This window comes from Balaenoptera borealis, assembly GCF_965194805.1.
Source record: "Balaenoptera borealis genome assembly, chromosome: 4".
Lineage (NCBI taxonomy): Eukaryota > Metazoa > Chordata > Mammalia > Artiodactyla > Balaenopteridae > Balaenoptera > Balaenoptera borealis.
The window spans coordinates 107,879,776-107,904,465 of NC_138861.1; the positions used below are offsets into that span (position 1 = coordinate 107,879,776).

A 24,690-nucleotide genomic window follows, 5' to 3' on the forward strand; every position below is an offset into this window, starting at 1 on the left:
GTGTGTGAATAAATTTTAGATACAGTCAATACTCATTATTTGTGAATTCTGTATTTGCAAATTTGCCTACTTGCTAAAATTTATTTGCAACCCCCAAATCAATACTCATAGTGCTTTCCTGGTCGTTTGTGGATATGCACAGAACTGCAAAAATTTGAGTCACCTGACATGCATGTTCCCAGCTGAGGTCAACCAAGGCTATGGTTTACTTTCTTCTTTCAGCTTTCGTACTATAAAACAAGTATCCGTTTCATAGTCTATGTACTGTCATGTTTTTTGCACTTTTTGGTTTTTGTTGGTGATTTTGCTGTTTAAATTGGCCCCCAAGCAGAGAAGTGCTGTCTAGTGTTCCTAAGTGCACAAGAAGGCTGTGATGTGCCTTATGGAGAAAATATGTGTGTTAGATAAGCATCATTCAGGCATGAGTTACATTTCTGTTGCCTGCATTCAATGCTAATGAATCAACAATATGTATTAAAGTGTCTTTAAACAGAAACACATGTAACACAAGGGTATGTGTAGGTCAGTTGCTGAAAATGCTGTGACCAGAGACTTCCAGGAACCTAACTTTGTATTTCCCCTAGGAGAAATGAATTTGCTAATTCAGCCTTTGGAATGACCTTAAATAGAACGTAGCTACTGTGAACAGCAAGAATTGACTATATGTGTTCTTAAAAGACTGATGGAGTCCTTTTGCTCACAGAACCCAACTCTCAAATGCCAAGTCACCCACCCCAATCCCAAAGCCCTGATTATTCAGAGGATAGCTGGCTGTCCAAGTGGAGTACTTGAGGCTTTTCAGTGAGCCAGACCATGATGCCACCTGCCAGACCTTGATGGAGGAGGCCAAACCCAACCAAGTCAGGGGTCAGGGACAGCCCAAGTCTAGTGACATTGCCTTTTTCTGTGATGAGTTATTTAAATATAGTCTGTCCTCTAATAGTTAGGGTCTGTGTTTTCCTCCTATTTAATCTCCCTTAACATAGAGCACAGTTTCAAGTGACATGAAAACCTTTCTGGATGGGGAGTAGCAGTGAACCTTAACGAGCCTTAAAAATAACTGCTGTGAAAAGACCAAAACTCTAATTTGAAAAGATACATGTACCCCAATGTTCATTGCAGCACTATTTACAATAGCCAAGACATGAAAGCAACCTAAGTGTCCATCAACAGATGTATGGATAAGGAAGATGTGGTATATATATATATACAACGGAATATTCCTCAGCCATAAAAAAGAATGAAATAATGCCATTTGCAGCAACATGGATGGAACTAGAGATTATCATACTAAGTGAGGTAAGTCCGACAGAGAAAGACAAATATCATGTGATATCACTTATATGTGGAATCTAAAAAACTGACACAAATGAACTTATTTACAAAACAGAAACAGACTCACAGACACAGGAAACAAATTTATGGTTACCAAAGAGGAAAGGGGGCATGTCTCCTTCCTGACTGTCCTCTGTGGTTTGTCTCTGAGAACTGCTGATAGCAATATGTCTTCAGCAAATGCCAAAATTGGGCACCGTGCCCCCCGTTTAAAGCAACTGCTGTAATGCCAGAGGGTCAGTTCAAAGATATCAGCCTATCTGACTACAAAGGAAAATATGTTGTGTTCTTCTTTTACCCTCTTGACTCCACCTTTGTGTGCCCCATGGAGAGCATTGCTTTCAGTGATAGGGCAGAAGAATTTAAGAAACTCAACTGCCAAGTGATGGGTGCTTCTGCAGATTCTCACTTCTGTCTCCTGGCACGGATCAACACACCCAAGAAACAAGGAGGACTGAGACCTGTGAACATTCCCTTGATATCAGACCTCAAGCGCACCATTGCTCAGGACTATGGGGTCTTAAAGGCCAATGAAGGCATCTCATTCAGGGGCCTTTTTATTATTGATGATAAAAGGTATCCTTTGACAGATTACCATAAATGACCTTCCTGTTGGCCGTTCTGTGGATGAGACACTGAGACTAGTTCAGGCCTTCTAGTTTACTGACAAACATGGGAAGTATGCCCAGCTGGCTGGAAGCCTGGCAGTGATACCATCGAGCCTGATGTCCAGAAGAGCAAAGAATATTTCTCTAAGCAGAAGTGAGCGCTGGGCCATTTTAGGGCCAGGCTGCAGTAGGTGGCCATGAGAACAAAACTGTTGTCTTTTGTACTATTGTCATGCTTAAAACACAAGACCTTACAGTCAGCCCAGATGTGCTGTGGGACAGGACAGGCCTTTCCTGCAGGGGTTGGGGAGACCAGCCTTTCTTCCTCTGGAGGGAATGGCCTGAGCTGTATTATGGGGCAGGCAAACTGATGTGTATAGTAGTAGGGTATCACTTTTGGTCTTTTGTAGTTTTATTAAACTTGAGCTGAGACCTTGTTGATTCTTCATTTTTGGGGGGCATTAGCCTTTGAGTGCAAGAGGAATTTACTTTTTGCTTTCCCTCTTTAGGGGAAAATGAGGTGTGAGAGCTGCCTCAGAATCAGGAAATTATATTGAGGGGAAATGCAAGTAGATACAGGGAATGGACCTGAAGCAAGGTGTTTCATTTCACCATATCTGGAGAAGAGCAAGACCTACTACAGTATTGGCCAAGGCACTGCAATTTATGCTATAGGCTGGGTTGCAGGTTAAGAGCCCAGTGAGATTACTGACATTTACTTTTACACTACTGGGAGGACTGTATGAAAACCTGAAGCTTGGCCTCTTCTGATTAAATGCCTGGTACTGGTTCTGTAAAAGGTCAGAGATACAGACTTCAGTAGCTTTGGAACTAAAAGGGGGAGGGGGAGACAAACACAGCGCTGGTGTTCATAGGGTAGGGCTTTCTGTGTCAAAAGCACAGTGCTCAGCACCTCGTGGCTTCCCTGGGTTTCTATCCTTGATTTAAGGGTAGTTCTTTCTTGTCCTCATATCATTGTCCTGAGGGAGGGTTGTCAGTGGGGCAAAGGTGGATTCCTCCTGGGCTCTTGAAGCTAAGGCAGATGCAGGACTGAGAATCCTTCTGTATATCATGTGGTGCCCTTCTAGACACCTTCCAGACACGGCTACCCCAGCCTACCTACCCCTCCAATATTCAGACAAGCAAGAGCTATGAGCAGCGATATAGGATTCCCGGGGCCTTCAATAATAGCTTATTATATTCCAGGCACTATTTCGTATTTATTCAGTCTCCATAATAACCCTCTGAGGCAGGTACCATTATTTAGGGGATAGTTGCTTCTTAAGCCCTGTAACAAGTAGCATCTTGAAGCACTGCAGAGAAATGGTAACAGGTAATAATCCCATATTCCAAGGCAGGTGGCAAGTCTGGATCTGCTTTGGCCTTTTGACCAAACTTCTTTGAGCCTTGTTATCTTAATTTAAGATCTCTACTATAATTCTTTATCAAAAATGATCATCTTGTACCCAATAAAAGTCTTGTCTAGCCAAAAAAAAAAAAAAAAAAGAGGAAAGTGAGGGATAGATAATTAGGAGTTTGGGATTAACGTATACACACTACTATATATAAAATAGATAAACAAAAAGAACCTACTGTATAGTACAGGGAACTCTATTCAATATCTTGTGATAACCTATGATGGAAAAGAATCTGAAAAATATATATATATGTATACCTGCTATACACCAGAAACTAACACAACATCGTAAATCAGCTATACTTCAGTTAATAAAAATAACTGTTGACACTTGCTGAGCATTAAGAAGACTGAAAAATGTATGAAGGACTTTGGTGAAAGCTGTTGTGCCAATCTCCCACCCAGCAGATTTCTCTGCAGACCAGTAACTAAAGGGTTAATGTCTGGCAGAGCTGGGGGGGTGGGCTTCCATCCCCCAGCTCCAACCTCCAGATTGCTGAGCCGGGGGCACATGATCTCAGTTAATCTCCAGCACTGCCCTCTACATTGCCCTTCTTATCCACATTTCTTTGATGAGAAAAGTAAGCTTTAGAGAAGGTGTGAGACGTGTCTAACACACACAACTAGAAAGCGGCAGAACTGGGGTTTGAGCGTAACAGTTTGCAAGCAGCCAGTCCATGTCTGCAAACTGGCAGCCGAATTTGATCCACTACTTTGTTTGGGGTTTTACAGGTGATCTGAATTAGTTGCTATTATTTAAACATTGGGAAGTAAATTGAGGGTGACCGAGAAACTGGTACCAGAGCATGGAAGCTCTGGTTTTCAGGTCTTCACTCAGCCCACTGCATTCATTTGCATTTCCTGCTTGGCTCTGGAGACATTGATTTATGATCATGCTGACCTCTGTAGTCAGCCCCTTACTTTGAGTATAATGCTGTCATCTCTATTATTTCATCTCATCCTCATGCTTTTGTGACTATTCTGCAGCCAAAGGAATTTGCCCAAGATCAGATGTCTAAGTGAGCTGAGATGCAATCTTATTTCTCCATCTCATCCTCATACTTTTATGACTATTCTGTAGCCGAAGGAATTTGCCCAAGATCAGATGTCTAAGTGAGCTGAGATGCAATCTTATTTCTCCATCTCATCCTCATGTTTTTATGATTATTCTGCAGCCGAAGGAATTTGCCCAAGATCAGATGTCTAAGTGAGCTGAGATGCAATCTTATTTTTCCAGCCTCTTCTCCCACACCGTCTTCTTGAATGATGCACAGACCCACTGCCCGCGAAAAGCAAGGTCTGGTTAGGATTCTCCTAATGCAATGGACTCTGGAGATTGCTCTGATAAAAGCGAGGATCCAGCGGCGCAGAGCAGGGGTGGGGTGAGGCAACAATGTCTCTATGGAAAATTGTTCTTTAAGTGTGAAGTTCAAGTGAGCCCTTCACGTTCTGCCATTCCTGCTTTGGGGCCGTAGTTTAAATTTGTGTTCTAGGGCATTGGGAACAATTCTCTAAGAGGCAAGCACATTTTTTCCCCCAAGCAGCTTGCTTCTCATCACCATCTCCTTGCTTCCTAAGGTCAACATGCTGGTAGTGGGGGCCCCCTTCTTTAGTAGGTGCTCTCTGCTGGAAGGGTTCCTGGAATTCGCTCATCACTGTCAGGATGACATTTCCACATCAAAGGCCACAGGAATTAGGCCATTCCACAGGAGCCCACTGGACAGAGCACAAACAGCCTAAAGATGCCTGCCTCATCCAAAGAGCACACAGCACAGCCCAAATGGCATGCAGAGCCTCCCGACAGCCATGGCCTTGAGTGTCATGGAATTCTTCTGAGGAAAGTTCCCCAGCTGGTCTCCCCACTTCCAGTCTCTCTTCCAAACCATGGCCAGCTTAATCCTTCTAAAACTCTGTTTCCTTCTTGTCTCCCTCACTCAAAAGCCTTTGATGTGTTCCCAGTTCCTTGAAAATAAAGTCAAAATTACCTCTCCTGTATTCTGCGTCCTTCACGGCTTGAACCTTCTCCAACCCTTATCTAACTTTCATCTCACTACTTTCCTTCCGGAACATTCTTCTCTGATCAAACAGGGATACTTGGCCTTCACCAAGGACTCCATCTGCAAATCTCTCTTTTTTTTTTTTTTTTCTGTTCTCCACTGGGTGTGTGGGTCTGTATCCTTTCAAGACCCAGTCCAACCTTCTCTCTTTTGATGTTTAAGACTTCTGATTCTCATTTTCCCTAGTTGGAAAGTGCGTTGTGATGAAGATTAAGTTCGCTTAACTAGCCGACCACAGAAACTGCTGTGGAGGAGGAGGAGATGGTGGTGCTTCTTCATGGAGATCCACGAATATTGGGATGTCCCTTGACTGAAGCTTTAGACTCACACAAAACATCGGCTTCCAGTTTCCAAGTGTTGAAATGAATACAAGGCTTATCAACTCCCTATATAATATATTTCTTTTTTGTTACCTTCCAAGATTCATTCATTCACTGATCCAAACACAATTTGGATAAATAGTAGTCTCAATCTATGCTTCAACTCATATCTTATCCATACACTTGCCACATTTTCTATTTCTTTTTCTTTCTTGGTAAATGGGACTAATACCATTCTGAAGGGGTAACTGGGAGGACTGAATGAGATAATGTTCATCCATTATTGTGTCTGGCATGTGTAAGGCACATGCCAGACACAAAATTGGCACTTAGCAAATGCCCCAGCTTTCCTTTTGATGAATTTTGTAATCAATCCGGGACATCACAGACAGGAAGCTTGTCCAAATTACCACAAATTCCCTGGACTGATTTTGGTCTGAGATACAAGCTCTACCTGAAGTGTTTGTATTTCATAGGTGTATTGCATGGCTTCTCTTGAATTTTTATTAGGCTAATTTTTGAAGAAAATCTGAAAATAAGAGCCAAAAGAAAATGTTCAGCCGATCCTTCCTTTTATGGGCATGTTGGCAATTTTTCTGTTCAAACTAAACAGTCTCTGTTATGTTCTTACCCAACTTGATTCTCAAAGAGTCTAAAACTTGTCCTGGAATGAACTTGCTGGCCACTTTCTTTTAAAATATTATATTAAAATATGTTTTAAAAAGGCAACACAAAATGTCTCTGGCTCTTTCATGTGGACATTGCATCAGCAATTTCCAGGCCTTTTGATTGGAAGGAAAAATAATGTTTTGCTCACTCCCCCATCTGAGTATAAGGGATAACTGATAATAATATCTACAGATGGCAGCCCAAATGGAAATCATCTCTTTGACACAGATGATGCAGCTATTTGGAACTCATACTTTTTTATTAAATTTCATTCTCCTCTAAGCTAATATCCCAGAAATCAAACAGCCCTCTGGACCCTATATACCTGGACATACTAGGAGGAAAACATTGCTTGCAAATGGATACTAATCAGTTTTCAGGGATAATCAAGGGACGTGGAGATTCAGTTTGAGCAAGAGAAGATGGCCAAATGAACTGGCACAAGTTGGATGATTTGGCAGGTAGAAGTCAGCAAGGATGATAAATCCACGGAAGGAGGAAGGCATGGGCAGATGGCAGAGAGGAACGATGTTGAGAATGACCATTGCTGTCCAAACCCCGCTGCACTTGCGCATGGAGCGTTTTCAGGTTAGTGTCTGCTGTGGGCAACCTCAATTCTGGCTGCCCCTCCACTATCTTCCTGGGCATCTGTGTCAATGATGACAGACCTCATGCCCACCTCTCTCTGAAATGCTTTGTACCTTGCTCAAGCCCTTCTGCAGCCTCTGATACATTTTCACTTTTTCATCCATTTTATCCAGAGGTCCTGGAGCCAGGACACCACCTTTCACGGCATAGTTTTTGTCATTTGGCAGATTCTGAAGGAAGCACGCAACTCTCCAAGGATTGAATTTGTGCTTTATCTGGAGGCATAGGGGCAGGGTAAAAAGACTGTGGGCTTTGGGGTCATAGAGACTCAAGTTCGAATCTTGGTTTTGTCATTTATTGACTCTGGACAAACCATGGCGCCTCTCTGAATCTCATTTCCTCATCTGAAAAGTTTCCTCATCTGTAAAATGGGAGGCAGCCACTTCACAGGATTTTGTGAGGATTAAGAGCGGCCATCAAGCGACGTATTTGACACACAGCAGAAAATGGAACAAATGGCAGTTAAAATGAAAGGAGTGGTGAGACATAAAGCAGAGGACATAACTGGTCAAGAGCCTGTGATGTATCTGAAATCGTCAAGATGAAATCTATTTGATCAGTGCAAACATTTTTTCACTATTTCCCCAAATTTAATTTGGAAGTGTACAAGATGTGGTAGACTCAGCTTTGGTTCAAATATGTTTAGGTCTCCCATATTCTAGAAATAACTTGTTTTGCTTTTGCTAACTCCTCACGCTGTCTTCCTCACTCTTCCCTTCTGTGTTCCACCATATTTGTTGAAGGATTAAGATACGCCTGCTGTAGACTCTTCCTAGCCACTCACTTCTTCCTTTCAAGTCTGATTTCTGTTCCCACAGCTCTCCTGAAAAGCCTCTCTAGAGTTTAGAAAATTATCGATGTGCTCACACCAGTGTGTACACATCCAGCCTCGTCAACTCTGCAGCTTTCCACACCATTGGCTAGTAACTTCCTCTAAAACAGCAGTTCTCAACCTTGGCTGTATATTAGAATCACCTGGGGGGCTTTAAAAATTATTTACGCCTGGATCCCAGCAACAGGGATTCTGATGTAATGGTCTGGGGTGCAAACTGAGCTTTAGGTTTTTTCAAAGCTCCCTTGTTGATGATTAAGGTGCAGCTAGGGTTGAGAACCACAGCTAAGACTCTCTTTCTCTTTTATTTATATAATATTGCAAAGCTCTGTTTCACATCTTCTGAATTTCTTTTGGGGTCTTCCTCAAATCCTGTTCTTACAGTCTGTTTTTCTGTAATAAAGCATGCAAGTGTTGCAGTTAAGGCAATTTATAGTTAGAGTTTTTGCTATGGTGTTGCTAAAGGAAATCTGCAACTTGTGGTTAATCAGAAAACTTACCGAATGCAGGTTCAAGGTATGGCTGGATACGATGGGGAAAGAATGAGGAAAGGAAGGAAGGAAGGAAGGAAAGAAAATCTTATGCTTTATGATCCAAACAATAACCCTGTGTATCTAATGCTTTCTCTTCTATTGCATTTCAACAGAAGTACCAGGAATATTAATCTTAGCTATGACTGATTGAGCACCATGGTATATCCTCATAGCAACCTCAATGAGATGGATACTATTATCCTCATTTTTTACATCAAAGAAATGGAGATGGGCAGAGTTAGTTCCCCAAGGACACAATCCTGGAAAAATGACAAAACTGTGATTTTTAACTCAGGTCAAATCCTCTCTGGATTAGAATCCTAAGTAATTGATGCCAAATCTTGGAGAATTGCTTCCAAAGTCCTACTTGAGGGAGACATTCAAATACCTGAAATCATACTCACATCTCCCATTAGTTTTCCCATCTCCAGGGTAGGACCTTGCAATCCTTGTTTGTGTACTTTGGTTTTAATATTTCTCATCCTCTGGTCGCACAAGCTACCTCTACTTCAGCTTGATAATGGCCCTATTGGCATGTGGTGTCCAGAGTCTAGTATAACAGTGATAGCCTTAGGCATATTTTGGGATAATGGCTGAGTCAGTAACAATACAGAAAATCTGTGATGATGGTTACATTTCTATGTTCAGGAGAAAGTATTGAAAATAAAGGACTAGGTTTTCATGGAGAAGGAGTGGTCTGAGATGGAGATACAGTTTTCTCTGCAGGCTTCAGAGGGAAGGTGACAGTGACAGAAAAGAGGAAAGAGTACAATGTAAGGGAAGATGAGGAAACTGAGTATCTATAGGGGAAAGTAGAAAAAGATTCAGAGAAACATTTCCTTCCTCCTTCCTTCTCCCCTCCCTTCCTCCCTTCCTTCTTTCCTTTACCTGATAGTTTTCTCCCATGAACTTCACAGCTGTTGCTTGAACCCACATTCAATAAACTTTTTTTTTTCATACATAACTACTCTCCATATTTGATAAAAATCTCAAACCATTATTTTTGCTTCCCACAAATATAATACATACAAATTTTTTTCTGAAATACTAAGGTCAGCAAATTAAGTATCTTGAGACTAATATAACCACATACAACTGCTGTTCTACTGACTTCCAGGAACAAAACAAAAACAAAAAGATTCTTATCAAGATGCTCTGGGTTTCCTTTTATTAGTGTTAGGGATTCGGAATTATAATCATCTGCCAGTAATAATTTATACATTCTAGTTGATTGTCTACAAATAAAATATCGCAGGCTCTGCTTTGTGAGTTCTGGATTTGACACGACACTGACAATACTGCGGATTTCCTTTAGCAACCTCCTAGAAATACCCTCAACTACAAATTGGCTTCATTATAAGATTTGCATTCTTTACTACACAAAACAATATTCTAAACAGGATTTGAGTGAGCTTTAAACATAATACAACACTGGATAGCCAGTGAGAGATTAATGAACTGTTGAAAAGAAAGCTGTGATATGGAGAGAACAGTTGCCCGGGTCAGGGCAAGAGGAAAGGAATTCATTTCTTCTCCTCCAGTACTTTACCCCAGCACACCAGAGAATACATGGGTCACTTTAAGTCTGAAAGGACTATGCATTTGGCTTCCAGGAAGTGAAATTTCACGCTCAATCACAGTAACCAAATTGGGTCTTGTGGTTCACATATTTTGTTTCCTTTTTGCCTCAGGGCTTTGACTTTTTAATTTCCACTTAAATTGCTTCATTTTGCACATTTCTTTTAACTTGCCTCAAATCTTGTGTAAAAGGGGCATTCTGACACTTATGAGGTTTCTACTATGTACCAGGCACTGCTTGGGGCACTCCAGTTATGGGGGTGTACATCCTACAGGGTATGAAGTATAAAGACGAACAAACAAAAAATAGAATTTAGACTTCAAGGGTTGTTGTGGAGAAGAGGACAAGAGGAAAATGAAGAGAGGGGAGAGGACTTTGGAGAAGGTGATGATTGGGATGAAAGAGAAAGGCTGAGAAAGTAGAGGAAGAGAGAAATAGGAGGAGAATGCATGAAGAGGAGGTTACAGAAAGTGAGAAAAGAGAAGCTGTGTAGAATAATGAACTGAAGGACACAAAGAATAGGGTAGAAAGAGGGAAATGGCTGAATGGCGTGGGCTGGGTGGGAAGAAGTCTAAGGGTAAGGGTGGAAAAGAAAAAAAGGCAGGAGAGGCTGATTATCTGTAGAAGAGGTTGGGTGAGAAGGACTTAATTGTGTCCCCACCCCCCAAATGCAGAGGTCGAAGCCCCAATCCTCAATGTGACTATATTTGGAGGTAGGACCTTTAAGGAGGTAATTAAGGTTAAATGAGGTTATGAGGGTGGGGCCCTGATCCAACAGAACGTGTGTCCTTATAAGAAGAGGAAGAGATTGTACTCCTGTCCTGCTAGAAAGAAACACAAACCCACCCATTAGCAGAGAGGCTGTCTAAAATCATAATAAGGTCACAGACACCACAAAACACACCACTGGATGCTGTCCTGCCCACCAGAAAGACAAGATCCAGCCTCATCCACCAGAGCACAGGCACCAGTCCCCTCCACCAGCAAGCCTAAACAACCCACTGAACCAACCGTACCACTGGGGGCAGACACAAAAAACAATGGGAATTACGAACCTGCAGCCTGCAAAAAGGAGACCCCAAACACAGTAAGTTAAGCAAAATGAGAAGACAGAGAAACACACAGCAGATGAAGGAGCAAGGTGAAAACCCACCAGACTAAACAAATGAAGACGAAATAGGCAGTCTACCTGAAAAAGAATTCAGAGTAATGATAGTAAAGATGATTCAAAATCTTGGAAATAAAAAGGAGAAAATACAAGAAACGTTTAACAAGGACCTAGAAGAACTAAAGAGCAAACAAACAACGATGAACAACACAATAAATGAAATTAAAAATTCTCTAGAGGGAACCAATAGCAGAATAACTGAGGGAGAAGAACGGATAAGTGATCTGGAAAACAAAGTAGTGGAAATAACTACTGCAGAGCAGAATAAAGAAAAAGAATGAAAAGAATGGAGAACAGTCTCAGAGACTTCTGGGACAACATTAAATGCACCAACATTCGAATTATAGGGGTCCCAGAAGAAGAGAAAAAGAAAGGGACTGAGAAAATATTTGAAGAGATTATAGTTGAAAACTTCCCTAATATGAGAATGGAAATAGTTAATCAAGTCCAGGAAGCACAGAGAGTCCCATACAGGATAAATCCAAGGAGAAACATGGCAAGACACATATTAATCAAACTACCAAAATTAAATACAAAGAAAAAATATTAAAAGCAGCAAGGGAAAAACAACAAATAACATAAAAGGGAATCCCCATAGGGTTAAGAGCTGATCTTTCAGCAGAAACTCTGCAAGCCAGAAGGGAGTGGCAGGACATATTAAAAGTGATGAAAGGGAAAAACCTACAACCAAGATTACTCTACCCAGGAAAGATCTATTCAGATTCAACAGAGAAATTTAAACCTTTACAGACAAGCAAAAGCTAAGAGAAGTCAGCACTACCAAACCAACTCTACAATGAATGCTGAAGGAACTTCTCTAAGTGGGAAACACAAGAGAAGAAAAGGACCTACAAAAACAAACCCATAACAATTAAGAAAATGGTAATAGGAACATACATATCGATAATTACCTTAAAAGTAAATGGATTAAATGATCCAACCAAAAGACATAGACTGGCTTAATGGACACAAAAACAAGACTTGTACATATGCTGTCTACGAGAGACCCTCTTCAGACCTAGGGACACATACAGACTGAAAGTGAGAGGATGGAAAAAGATATTCCATGCAAATGGAAATCAAAAGAAAGCTGAAGTAGCAATTCTCATATCAGACAAAATAGACTTTAAAATAAAGACTATTACAAGAGACAAAGAAGGACATTACGAATGATCAAGAGATCAAACCAAGAGGAAGATATAACAACTGTAAATATTTATGCACCCAACATAGGAGCACCTCAATACATAAGACAAATGCTAACAGCCATAAAAGGGGAAATCGACAGTAACACAATCATAGTAGGGGACTTTAACACCCCACTTACACCAATGGACAGATCATCCAAAATGAAAATAAATAAGGAAACACAAGCTTTAAATGATACATTAAACAAGATGAACTTAATTGATATTTATAGGACATTCCATCCAAACACAACAGAATACACCTTCTTCTCAAGTGCTCATGGAACATCTCCAGGATAGATCATATTTTGGGTCATAAATGAAGCCTTGGTAAATTTAAGAAAATTGAAATCATATCAAGTATTTTTTCCAACTACAAAGCTCTGAGACTAGATATCAATTACAGGAAAAAAAAAAACCGTAAAAAATACAAACACATGGAGGCTAAAGAATACACTACTTAAAACCAAGAGATCACTGAAGAAATCAAAGAGGAAATCAAAAAATACCTAGAAACAAATGACAATGAAAACACGACGATCCAAAACCTACGGGATGCGGCAAAAGCAGTTGTAAGAGGGAACTTTGTAGCAATACAATGCTACCTCAGGAAACAAGAAACATCTCAAATAAACAACCTAACCTTACACCTAAAGCAATTAGAGAAAGAAGAACAAAACAACCCCAAAATTAGCAGAAGGAAAGAAATATAAAGATCAGATCAGAAATAAATGAAAAAGAAATGAAGGAAACAATAGCAAAGATCAATAAAACTAAAAGCTGGTTCTTTGAGAAGATAAACAAACTTGATAAACCATTAGCCAGACTCATCAAGAAAAAAGGGAGAAGACTCAAATCAGTAGAATGAGAAATGAAAAAGGAGAAGTAACAACCAACACTGCAGAACTACAAAGGATCATGAGAGATTACTACAAGCAACTGTATGCCAATACAATGGACAACCTGGAAGAAATGGACAAATTCTTAGAAAACACAACCTTCTGGGACTGAACCAGGAAGAAATATAAAATATAAACAGTCCATTCACAAACACTGAAATTGAGACAGTGATTAAAAATCTTCCAGCAAACAAAAGCCCAGGACCAGATGGCTTCACAGGTGAAGTCTATCAAACATTTAAAGAAGAGCTAACACCTATCCTTCTCAAAATCTTCAAAAATATAGCAGAAGGAGGAACACTTCCAAACTCATTCTATGAGACCACCATCACCCTGATACCAAAACCAGACAAAGATGTCACAAAGAAAGAAAACTACAGGCCAATATCACTGATGCACATAGATGCAAAAATCCTCAACAAAATACTAGCAAAGAGAATCCAACAGCACATTAAAAGGATCATACACCATGATCAAGTGGGGTTTATCCCAGGAATACAAGGATTCTTCAATATACGCAAAGCAATCAATGTGATACACCATATTAACAAACTGAAGGAGAAAAAACATATGATCATCTCAATAGATGCAGAAAAAGCTTTTGACAAAATTCAACACCAATTTATGATAAAAACCCTCCAGAATGTAGGCATAGAGGGAACTTACCTCAACGTAACAAAGGTCATGTATGACAAACCCACAGCTTACATCATTCTCAATGGTGAAAAACTGAAACCATTTCCACTAAGATCAGGAACAAGACAAGGTTGCCCACTCTCACCACTATTATTCAACATAGTTTTGTCAGTTTTAGCCACAGCATTCAGAGAAGAAAAAGAAATAAAAAGAATCCAAATCGGAAAAGAAATAAAACTGTCACTGTTTGCAGATGACATGATATATACGTAAAGAATCCTAAAGATGCTATCAGAAAACTACTAGAGCTAATCAATGAATTTGGTAAAGTAGCAGGAAACAAAATTAATGCACAGAAATCTCTTGCATTCCTCTACACAAATGATGAAATATATGAAAGAGGAATTAAGGAAACACTCCCTTTTACCACTGCAACAAAAAGAATAAAATACCTAGGAATAAACCTACCTAAGGAGACAAAAGACGTGTATGCAGAAAACTATAAGACACTGATGAAAGAAATAATAGATGATACAAACAGATGGAGGGATATATCATGTTCTTGGATTGGAAGAATCAACATTGTGAAAATGACTATACTACCTAAAGCAATTTACAGATTCAATTCAATCCCTATCAAGCCACCAGTAGCATTTTTCACAGCACTAGAACAAAAAATTTTACAATTTGTATGGAAACACAAAAGACCCCGAATAGCCAAAGCAATCTTGAGAAAGAAAAATGGAGCGGGAGGAATCAGAGTCCCTGAATTCAGACTATACTACAAAGCTACAGTAATCAAGACAGTATGGTACTGGCACAAAAACAGAAATATAGATCAATGGAACAGGATAGAAAGCCCAGAGATAAACCCATGCACATATGGTCCCCTTATTTTTGATAAAGGAGTCAAAAATATACAATGGAGAAAAGACAGCCTCTTCAATAAGTGGTACTGGGAAAACTGGACAGCTACAAGTAAAAGAATGAAATTTGAACACACCGTAACACCACACACAAAAATAAACTCAAAATGGATTGAAGACCTACATGTAAGGCCAGACACTGTAAACTCTTAGGGGAAAACATAGGCAGAACACTCTATGACATAAATCACAGCAAGATCCTTTTTGACCCACCTCCTAGAGAAATAGAAATGTAAACAAAAATAAAAAATTGGGACCTAATGCAACTTAAAAGCTTTTGCACAGCAAAGGAAAACATAAACAAGACGAAAAGACAACCCTCAGAATGTGAGAAAATGTTCGCAAATGAAGCAACTGACAAAGGATTAATCTCCAAAATTTACAAGCAGCTCATGCAGCTCAATATCAAAAAAACAAAAAACCCAATCCAAAAATGGGCAGAAGACCTAAATAGACATTTCTTCAAAGAAGATACACAGATTGGCAACAAACACATGAAAGAATGCTCAACATCACTAATCATTAGAGAAATGCAAATCAAAACTATAATGAGTTATCACTTCACACCTGTCAGAATGCCCATCATCAAAAAATCTACAAACAATAAATGCTGGAGAGGGTGTGGAGAAAAGGGAACCCTCTTGCACTGTTGGTGGGAATGTAAATTGATACAGCCACTATGGAGAACAGTATGGAGGTTCCTATAAAAGTAAAAATAGAACTACCATACAATGCAGCAATCCCACTACTGGGTATATACCCTGAGAAAAGCATAATTCAAAAAGAGTCATGTACCACAATGTTTACTGCAGCTCTATTTACAATAAGAAGTACATGGAAACAACCTACAACCTAAGTGTCCATCGACAGATGAATGGATAAAGAAGATGTGGCACATATATACAATGGAATATTACTCATACATAAAAAGAACCAAAAGTGAGTTATTTGTGGTGTGGATGGACCTAGAATCTGCCATACAGAGTGAAGTAAGTCAGAAAGAGAAAAACAAATTCTGTATGCTAACACATATATATGGAATATAAAAAAAAAAGTAGTTCTGAAGAACCTAGGGGCAGGACAGGAATAAAGATGCAGACATAGAGAATGGACTTGAGGACACACGGATGGGGAGGTGTAAGCTGGGACAAATTGGGAGAGTGGCATGGACATATATGCACTACCAAAGGTAAAATCAATCGCTAGTGGGAAGCAGCCACATAGCACAGGGAGATCAGCTCGGTGCTTTGTGTCCACCTAGAGGGGTGGGATAGGAGGGTGGGAGGGAGATGCAAGAGGGAGGAGATATGGGGATATATGTTTACATATTGCTGATTCACTTTGTTTTACAGCAGCAAATAACATACCATTGTAAAGCAATTATACTCCAATAAAGATATCAGAAAAAATTAAATTAAATTAAAAAGTAAGAAGAGGAAGAGACACCACACCAGATCTCTCTCTCTCTCTTTCTTTCTCTGACATGTGAAGACATAGAGAGAAGCTGGCCATCTGCAAGCCAGAAAGGAAGTTTTGGCTGGAAACCAACCCTGCTGGCACCTTGATCTTGGAATTCCATCCTCCAGAACCACAAGGAAATAAATTTCTGTTGTTTAAGTTCCCAGCCTGTGGTATTATCCTGTTATGGCAGCCTTAGTGGACTAACACAAGGCATATGGAGATTTAAAGTTAGCAGAAGCGGCCAGGAGAATCACTTTTCACCCCACCTTGCCCATCTCTGGGCACACGGGCAGTAAAATACATTTTACTTTTCTTCCTGAAATTCAAGAGACAGAAGGACTCAGGCTCTGTTGGCAAGGGGATCATGTATTCACGTACATATGTGTCACTAAAAACTGATGGTGGGGCTTTGGGTGTCATTTGTAAAATAGGATTAAACATAGTACCAACCTTACAGGTGTGTTGGGAGGATTAAATGAGGGTTTATCTAGATGTATACCTCTGTGTAGGAAGTGCTCTGTATTAGCTATTGTTATTAATAGTGTGTGTGTGCAAAAAAAAGAAAATTTTTTGAAGGGTGAGGGCTCCTGAGGTTTCCCACATAGCAGGAAAATGGGAACAGTTTTTATGTCTCTAGATTATATTAGGTTGAACCATATGACGTTGTCATTTCTATAGGTCAGAAACACAGCAAGTGTTTTTAAAATCGGAACATGTCACATAAAACTCCAGATTATGTGGATTTTCTTGAAAAATCTGAAGATCTGGCTCCATAGGGTCACATTGCGCCTGGACACCCCCCACTGGAGCAGGTGGTGACTGCCCACGTTAGGTGGAGAGTGTGGTTTCCGGCCTCCTGGGTCTCCGCCACATGCTTATTCATTCATGCGCAACAGCTTGGTCCTGTAGATTTAGGATCGTCGCCCCTGATGCAGTATATGGTGCAGAGCTACGCTAATATGCTGCTGACAACACCCAGAGAAATGGGTATATTTTCTTTCGCAGGCAAAAGCATTAGGCCAGCAATGTAGATTTGTGTAAGCAAATGGAAAGCACAAATCATCCCAAACCAAACATCTTTGGCCTTGAATAATCAAAACAAACAGGGAGAGGCACTCTGGATTTCACTCATCATTTTGCTTTGACAACATGGTGGAAACACTTTCATCTTGGCCGAAATTCTTTCCCTTGATGAGTTTACATTCACGTGCAAGTCCATTCACTGAGTATCTAGTGTGTGTCCATTCCTCTTTGCTTGTACTTTTGTTTCTAATCCCCTACTAGATGTCAGTTTGTCCAGTGAGAAGAAATCCCCTAAGACAAAGAGGCTGAGATCAAAAATTAGCTGGCCAGCCAAAACTATCAGGCTCCTAAGATTAACTAGTATTTGTATTTCACCTTCTGACTTGCAAATTTTTCTCACATAATATCTTATTTAAGATACCAATGGGTCCACTGGAGTAGGTACTTATTGTTCTCATTTTCAGTGATGAACATAGGCTCAGAGCATTCAAATAACTTGCCCACAATCACACAACCAGGAAGGGTTAGGACTGAAACTGCCACAAAAGGAGATCACAGTTCCAGATTCTTCATTTTTTTAGTTAACTAGGAAGAAACGCAGCACCATAGCAGGGATGAAAATAGGCTTTGCTGTAACTAAGTTAAAGAATAATCTGAGTGTCTTAGTTGTTGTTGTTGTTGTTGTTTTTATGAGATTGGCTGACTAGCAAAGCTGATGCAAATTTAGCATTAAGGAAAATAGAGTATTTAAATCACAGACAGTAATAGCTCCCCTGTGCCCTAGGCTGTCAGACAGTATCCAGAGTAGTAGTTAGTGCAGCTCTGGAGAGTATCTGCTTCTCCCTAGGGCATCACTAATCAAACTTTACGTTCTTTCCTGCTAACCTTAGATTGGGTTCAGATTTTTTCTCACTACAGGGCTCTGTGTAGCTGTTATCCATCCCAGAAAACTGATATGGAGCTAGCACTAGATGTGAAACTCATCTGGTATCTGGTGTTCAGGTATAGATGTCATTTCAAGAGAGGCATGAATATTTTTGGTGAACCACATAGTGTCTGGGGAAATTCCTCCCTGCAAGTTCAGGGATACCCTAGAGAGAGTTAGGAAGGGAGGTGGTGATGGTCTTTAAATATTTAAGAAGCCAGAGGAAAGAGGTGGACTTCCTGCTACTGCTAAAAGCAGAACAAGGACCAGGGGAGAACCATTTAAAAAGAGCCAGATTCTGACATAAGAAAGAACTTTCTGGTGACCAGTGGTATTTTAATGGAAGAGGCTGCTTTATTAAGTATGAGCTTTTTGCTATGGCTTGCGTTGAAGCTGAAGGTAGGGTCTGTAGTGTGGACAAATTCTCAAAGTCTTTTTGGAGACCATTTTATCTCAGACTCAAGGACAAACAGGAGGACGACCAACAATTTCTGTAATATTATAAGGACACCACACATAATTTGTTTTCAAGAAATGAGAGTTTTTAAGTCTCTAAGTTATATTGGAATTATATTAAATTGCCATTTTTTGTAGGTAATAGAATGGTTGAAGGCCAGCAGTTGTATATGGCTCAACATAATTTATACAAAGCCAAGGGAATAGACTCAATTCTTTAGACCTATGTCATATGGAGAAAAGGGATGCATGAGAAACTGTGAAGACTTCACTGTGCATAGCTTTTGGGTTGTCCCGGACTGAATTGGGCTTCCCCAAAAGTCACATGTTGAAGTACCTCACCATGTGACTATTTGGAGATACCAACTTTTAAAGGGGTGATGAAGTTCAAGTGAGGCCCTGAGGATGGGCCTTAATCCAATCTGACTGGTATCCTTATAAGAAGAGGAAATTGGGACACACAGAGAGACACCAGGGATGCTCTGCACAGAGGAAAAACCACGTGAGGACACAGCGAGAAGGCAGCCATCTGCAAGTCAAGGAGAGAGGCCTCAGAAGGGATCAAACTTATGGCACCTTGGTCTTAAACTTCTAGCTTCCAGAACTGTGAGAAAATAAAGTTCTGTTATTTAAACCACCTAGTCTGTGGTATTTGGTGTACATGGGTACATGGATATGTGGAGGGGAGCAGTAGGGGTGCAGGGAAAGAGGAAGGTGGGTAAGAGACAGGTTTTCAAAGCCCCCCTATGACCATGCCAAGGAATATGGCCTTTATTGTGAAAGAAAAGAGGGGTTGCTAATGATCTGAGGAACTGATATGAACACCTGTGATAAAATGGGTTGGTAATTCAAAGAATCCCTAAACTGAGATTCTACTGATGTTAAATTAGATTTTAGAGTGGCCGGGGGTCAAAATTACTCCTAAGAAGTCTTTTCTAAAAAAATTAATGATGGAAGAAAGAAACTGAAACAATCACTTACCAGCTTAAGAGAATAAGCTGCTTTGAGGTGGCAAGGCCACCAGCTAAAGTTTTAATGACAGCTCTCAAATATCATTAGTCTCCATCTGGCAGGATGCGTTTTAAAGCAATGACATCAGCTATGGTTTTCTGTTATTGGTAGTATGAGAAGGCACTAAAAGTGTAAATATTTAATACTGGTTTGTAATTAGCTTTTCTTTTGATCCCTTTATTTGATGTGAATCTTTAAGGAGACTCTATTCTTTTTTTTTTTTTTTTTTAATTTTATTTATTTATTTATTTATTTATTTTTGGCTGTGTTGGGTCTTCGTTTCTGTGCAAGGGCTTTCTCTAGTTGTGGCAAGTGGGGGCCACTCTTCATCACGGTGCGAGGGCCTCTCACTGTCACAGCCTCTTGTTGTGGAGCACAGGCTCCAGACGTGCAGGCTCAGTAGTCGTGGCTCACGGGCCCAGTTGCTCCGCGGCACGTGGGATCTCCCCAGACCAGGGCTCGAACCCGTGTCCCCTGCATTGGCAGGCAGAGTCTCAACCACTGCGCCCCCAGGGAAGCCCTGTAATTAGCTTTTGATTGATTAGGACTAACTTCTTCCCCTTGACTTGGAGGCAGAGACAGACAAATGCATGTTCGACTTTGAGTTTCCTTCTAGCTCTGTGGCCTTGGAAAAGTCACATTACTTTGCTCTAATCTTTCAAATAGGATTAAGTCTCCCTCTCTGCTGCCTTGCAGATGAGTGATGAGATGGGGTAAAAAGCCATTCCATGAGATTATCAGTATGTCAAACAGAATCACACTATGTTCATGGTGGGAAAAATCTCTATTTAAAACAAATGTTATAGAAAACAGCCTTGTGGTTGCCAAGGAGGAGGAGGGTGGGAGGGATGGGCTGGAAGTTTGGGATTAGCAGATGCAACGTATTATATATCAGATGGATAAACAACACGGTCTTATTGTATAGCACAGGGAACTATACTCAATATCCTGTGATAAACCGTAATGGAAAAGAATATGAAAAAATGTATATATATATATATATATATATATAACTGAATTGCTTTGCTCTGCAGCAGAAATTAACACAACATTGTATATCAACTTTACTTCAATTAAATAAATTTTAAAAATGTTAATTGGAAATGTCTACTGAAGGATTAGTCAAGAACAGAGCTCTGTTAGAGAATAAGGAATCCTTTCCAGGAGTCCATATGGCAGGGTGGAAAATGTATGGGTTTTAGAGATGGGAACAACTTTAAATACCTACTCCATCCCTTAGTGCTCATAGGACATTGGATAAGTAACTCACCTCTCTCATCCGAAAAATGGGGACACATAGTAAGTACATGTAAAGTACTGGCACATAGTAGGTTCTTAATAAAAAGCCTCTACTAAACTCTTGTGGCAAACTGAGCAACTTTGGAGAAGCCATTTCATCAATTATTGGGACATGCATTCCACTGACCATTATTGAATACCTATTGGGTATGCAACAAAATAACTTAGGGAAATATTTATTTGTGTGTGTTCTCCACTCCCAACTTATCCCAAGAATGTTGCCTGGCTTTTTGTGCTTCCTTGTTTCAAGGTTGTATAGGCAGAGCAGGAAGCAGAAGTTTCTTGAAAATAATCCTTTTTCCTTTCTTTTCTGAACGTCCAAGCCCAAGAGTATATGTTGGGAAAGGGGAGAATGCAGGGCCTTTGATGGGAGATTTCCCCAGACCTGGAGGGACTGGGGCTCAGGGATTGTGGATCTGTGAGAAGTGGAAACGCTCACTCTGTGTGACCAGACCTCGGAGGGGAGGGCTGCCTAGGATTGCTCAGACCCCAGGTTCCTGGCTAGACAGTGACTGCCAGTTCCCAAGCAGGGCTGGAAAGCAGAATCCTCAGACATCAAAGGGTCAGGCAATTTATAAAAGTGGGCATAGCTGACATGAAGGAAGACCTTGCCGGTATCGGTGTCTGTGGGAGTAGGAGCCTGATCATTTCTGAAAGTAAAGTTCCTGCTGCCATTAACTCTTAGAATCAAATTTAAGTTGTATTAAATAAAATGGAAAAATATGAAATTTCTTGCAGACCTGTGTTTGTAGATTGATTCAGACCTACTATAATTGTAAGGCACTGGAAAATCTAAAGATGAATTCATTCGTACTCTCTGAAACTCACCCTGTGTGGGAACTGGTGGAAGTCATATGAGCCCTGCATGAATAATTGTCATTCAAAGCACCACAAGATCCTGATGTGGTATCGCACTGCAGGAAGAGTTTTCAGTCACAAGAGGTAGACAGCTGGATTTTGCAAAAGGCAGACAGCCAAGAGGATGGATAAAAATTTCCCCTGAAGGGATATATTAAAATACACTATCCCCCAGTCACTGAGTGCCGCTACCACTATTATGTAATTGCCATAGCTGTAAACTGATAAAAATTTTGCAGACTCTGAAGTTCTTTGGGAAATATGCCTGTTTGATGTGAAGTCTGGAAACTGGTGATGGAATAGGGAACTGCATGGTTATTGATTTCCATAAAAGTGCTTAGAGTTTTATCTCCATGGAGATTGAAAGCTGAGAAGGCTTTCAGAGGTCAACCAGCTCCTCTTGGACCTTCCATTCCCACCCCCTGTCATCTTAAGGGTTAAATCTGGATTTAGTGAGGCCTCAAGGTTGTTGTTTTGAAAGACCACTATGACAGTCAAGGCTTTGGTGTAGCACGTTTAGGAGACTGGGTCCAATGAGTATCTTCATCCCTTAGCTGCTGTGGCACCAACTACTGCCGTCTCCCACCTGGACAAACATCGCTTCCTAACTGGAGGTTTAGTCTCTGCCCCTGCTGTACAGACCGATTACTCATCTTAAATTATTATTCTAATAAACTACCAGGGAGTTACGTTCTCGTTACTTTCTTGTTTACAAAGTTTTAATGATTCCTCCATTAAAAAAAATCCAAACTTTGTGGTTTGGCATTCAAGGCTTTCTAGGATCTAGTTCCAACCACGTCTTTTTTTTTTTTTTTAACCAAGTCTTTTTAAAATTTTTCCAGAAAATAACATAACTTTTTATTCATTATACATTTCTATAACAATATAACACTATTTTCTAACATTTTCTAGCTTAATGCATTTTCCTACATTTTCTTTTTTAGAATTTTCTTAATTTTTTTTTCTATTTTTAAATTAAGATACGATTGACATATAACATTATATTAGCTTCAGGTGTACAACATAATGATTCAGTAATTGTATATATTGTGAAATAATCACCACAATAAGTCTAGTTAACATCCATCACCAAACGTACTTATAAATTTTTGTTCTTGTGGTGAAAACTTTTAAGATCCAACCAAGTCTTTTGAGCTCATTTCCCTCTTTTTCTATGCACACCCTTTGTTCTACCAGGGCGGCTTTCCTGCTACTCCCCACATTGGTCTCTTTCATACTTTTGTTGAGATTCTTTTCACTGCCTGAAATTCCCCTCCCATTAATCCTCATCCACTCTTCAAGGCCAAGTGACACATTATCTCCTCTGAAGAGTCTTTCCTGGGTAAGGGATACAGAGCATCACATGGACTTGAGTTTGAGACCATACTCTGCCCCTTACTTCCTGGAAGACTTCTGGCAGGTTACTGCTTTTCTCTAGGGCTCAGTTTGTTCATCTGTGAAATGGGCAAGTCAACACCCACCTTGTAACCTTATAAAGTACATATGGGTTATCATATTGTAAAGTGCTTAGCACAATTCCTTACACTTGGTATATGTCAAAGAATGTTACCTCTTACTCTGATTATTCCAGGGACCCAAGGTCTCCTTTTCTCTGAATTCCCATTCACTTTGAACCCCTCTTATAGCCTTCCTTGTAAACCTAATTTTGCATTTTAGACATAAGAGCACACATTTTATTTTCTCCACCCAATTGATGACTCCTTGAAGGTGGGATCATGTTTTATCCTAGCTTGTGCCCTTGCTTTGCCCTCTATACACAGGCCCTCAAACCATAGGCAGAGGTTGGCCTCTTGGGTGTGAAAGCCAAGACGGACAAGAATTTGCTTTGCTGTTACTTTTCTCTTCCTTCTAAAAATTGACAATAGTTTTAAGAAAAAAGTCAATTTCCTTTGACAGGAGAATCCCAGTTTGGGGGCTTTTGTTTCATAGAAATATGGAAGACAATTCGTGAAGTGACTGGTGGAGATTGATAAATTTCAATTAAATCTCGGGAAACGTCATTGGCTTGAAGGCCACATAGCCTCAACTCATTAGGCCAACCCAATCATTTTCCAGCATGCATTCCGAGTTGCATGGTTTGTGTGATACTCTTCGGAGAAAAGAAGTGGTTTCATATTCTAACAAGTTGGAAAACATTAGAGTCTAATGACCCACTCATGGAGAGACAGAGGACATGTTAAGGAACTAAAACATGTGAGAATTCCTGCAGTAAAGAAACCAGTATCTAATAGCTAGTAAGAATAACTAAAATTCGTGGAGCTCTTACATGCCAGACACGTTGATAGTAGGCCCTTTTCATGAATTCTCTAATTAAATCCTCAAAATGCCCCCATAAGAATGTATATAATGATCCTCACTTAACAGATGAAGAAACTGATGATTGAATGGGTCCAAGTTCACATGGCAGTTAAGGGGTGGAGCAGGGATCTGAAGTCAGATGTTTGTGACCCGAGAGCCTGAGTTTTGGTCCTCTGTGGTGTATAGTTTTTCACTTTCCCAAATTTGCCTGTCCAGGAAATACTTTTGGTTATTCTCTTATTAATAACCCATGAAACTGGTATTCCTTGAAATGCACTTGGGGAAATAGCACCTCAACACCCACAGGGAAGCAGCCATGACCTTTACATCTCTGTGCCTTTGTCCCCTGGCTTCTGCCTGGATGCTCTTGACCCCTTTGTCTCTCCCATGATATTTTACTCCTCCTCCAAGGTCTAGTTCAAATGCAACTAGAAGCTCTCTTTGATTTCAGCAGGCTGATTTGCAAAGCTCCTCTTTGTGTTTGCCATGAACTTTCCAGGCTGTTACCATTTGGTCTCTCTGTC

The 24,690-nt window shown here is 40.3% G+C and overlaps 1 protein-coding gene and 1 pseudogene across 6 annotated transcripts in view; one reads left to right on the plus strand and one right to left on the minus strand.

Moving 5' to 3' along the window:
- The window catches only part of C1QTNF7 (C1q and TNF related 7), a 147,989-nt gene that overhangs the window by 102,600 nt on the left and 20,699 nt on the right, over positions 1-24,690 (minus strand). The gene's annotated exons all lie outside the window — the stretch shown is intronic.
- LOC309627509 (peroxiredoxin-1 pseudogene) lies at positions 1,503-14,413 on the plus strand (annotated as a pseudogene). Its single transcript has one exon. The product of its transcript is annotated as a peroxiredoxin-1 pseudogene (transcript).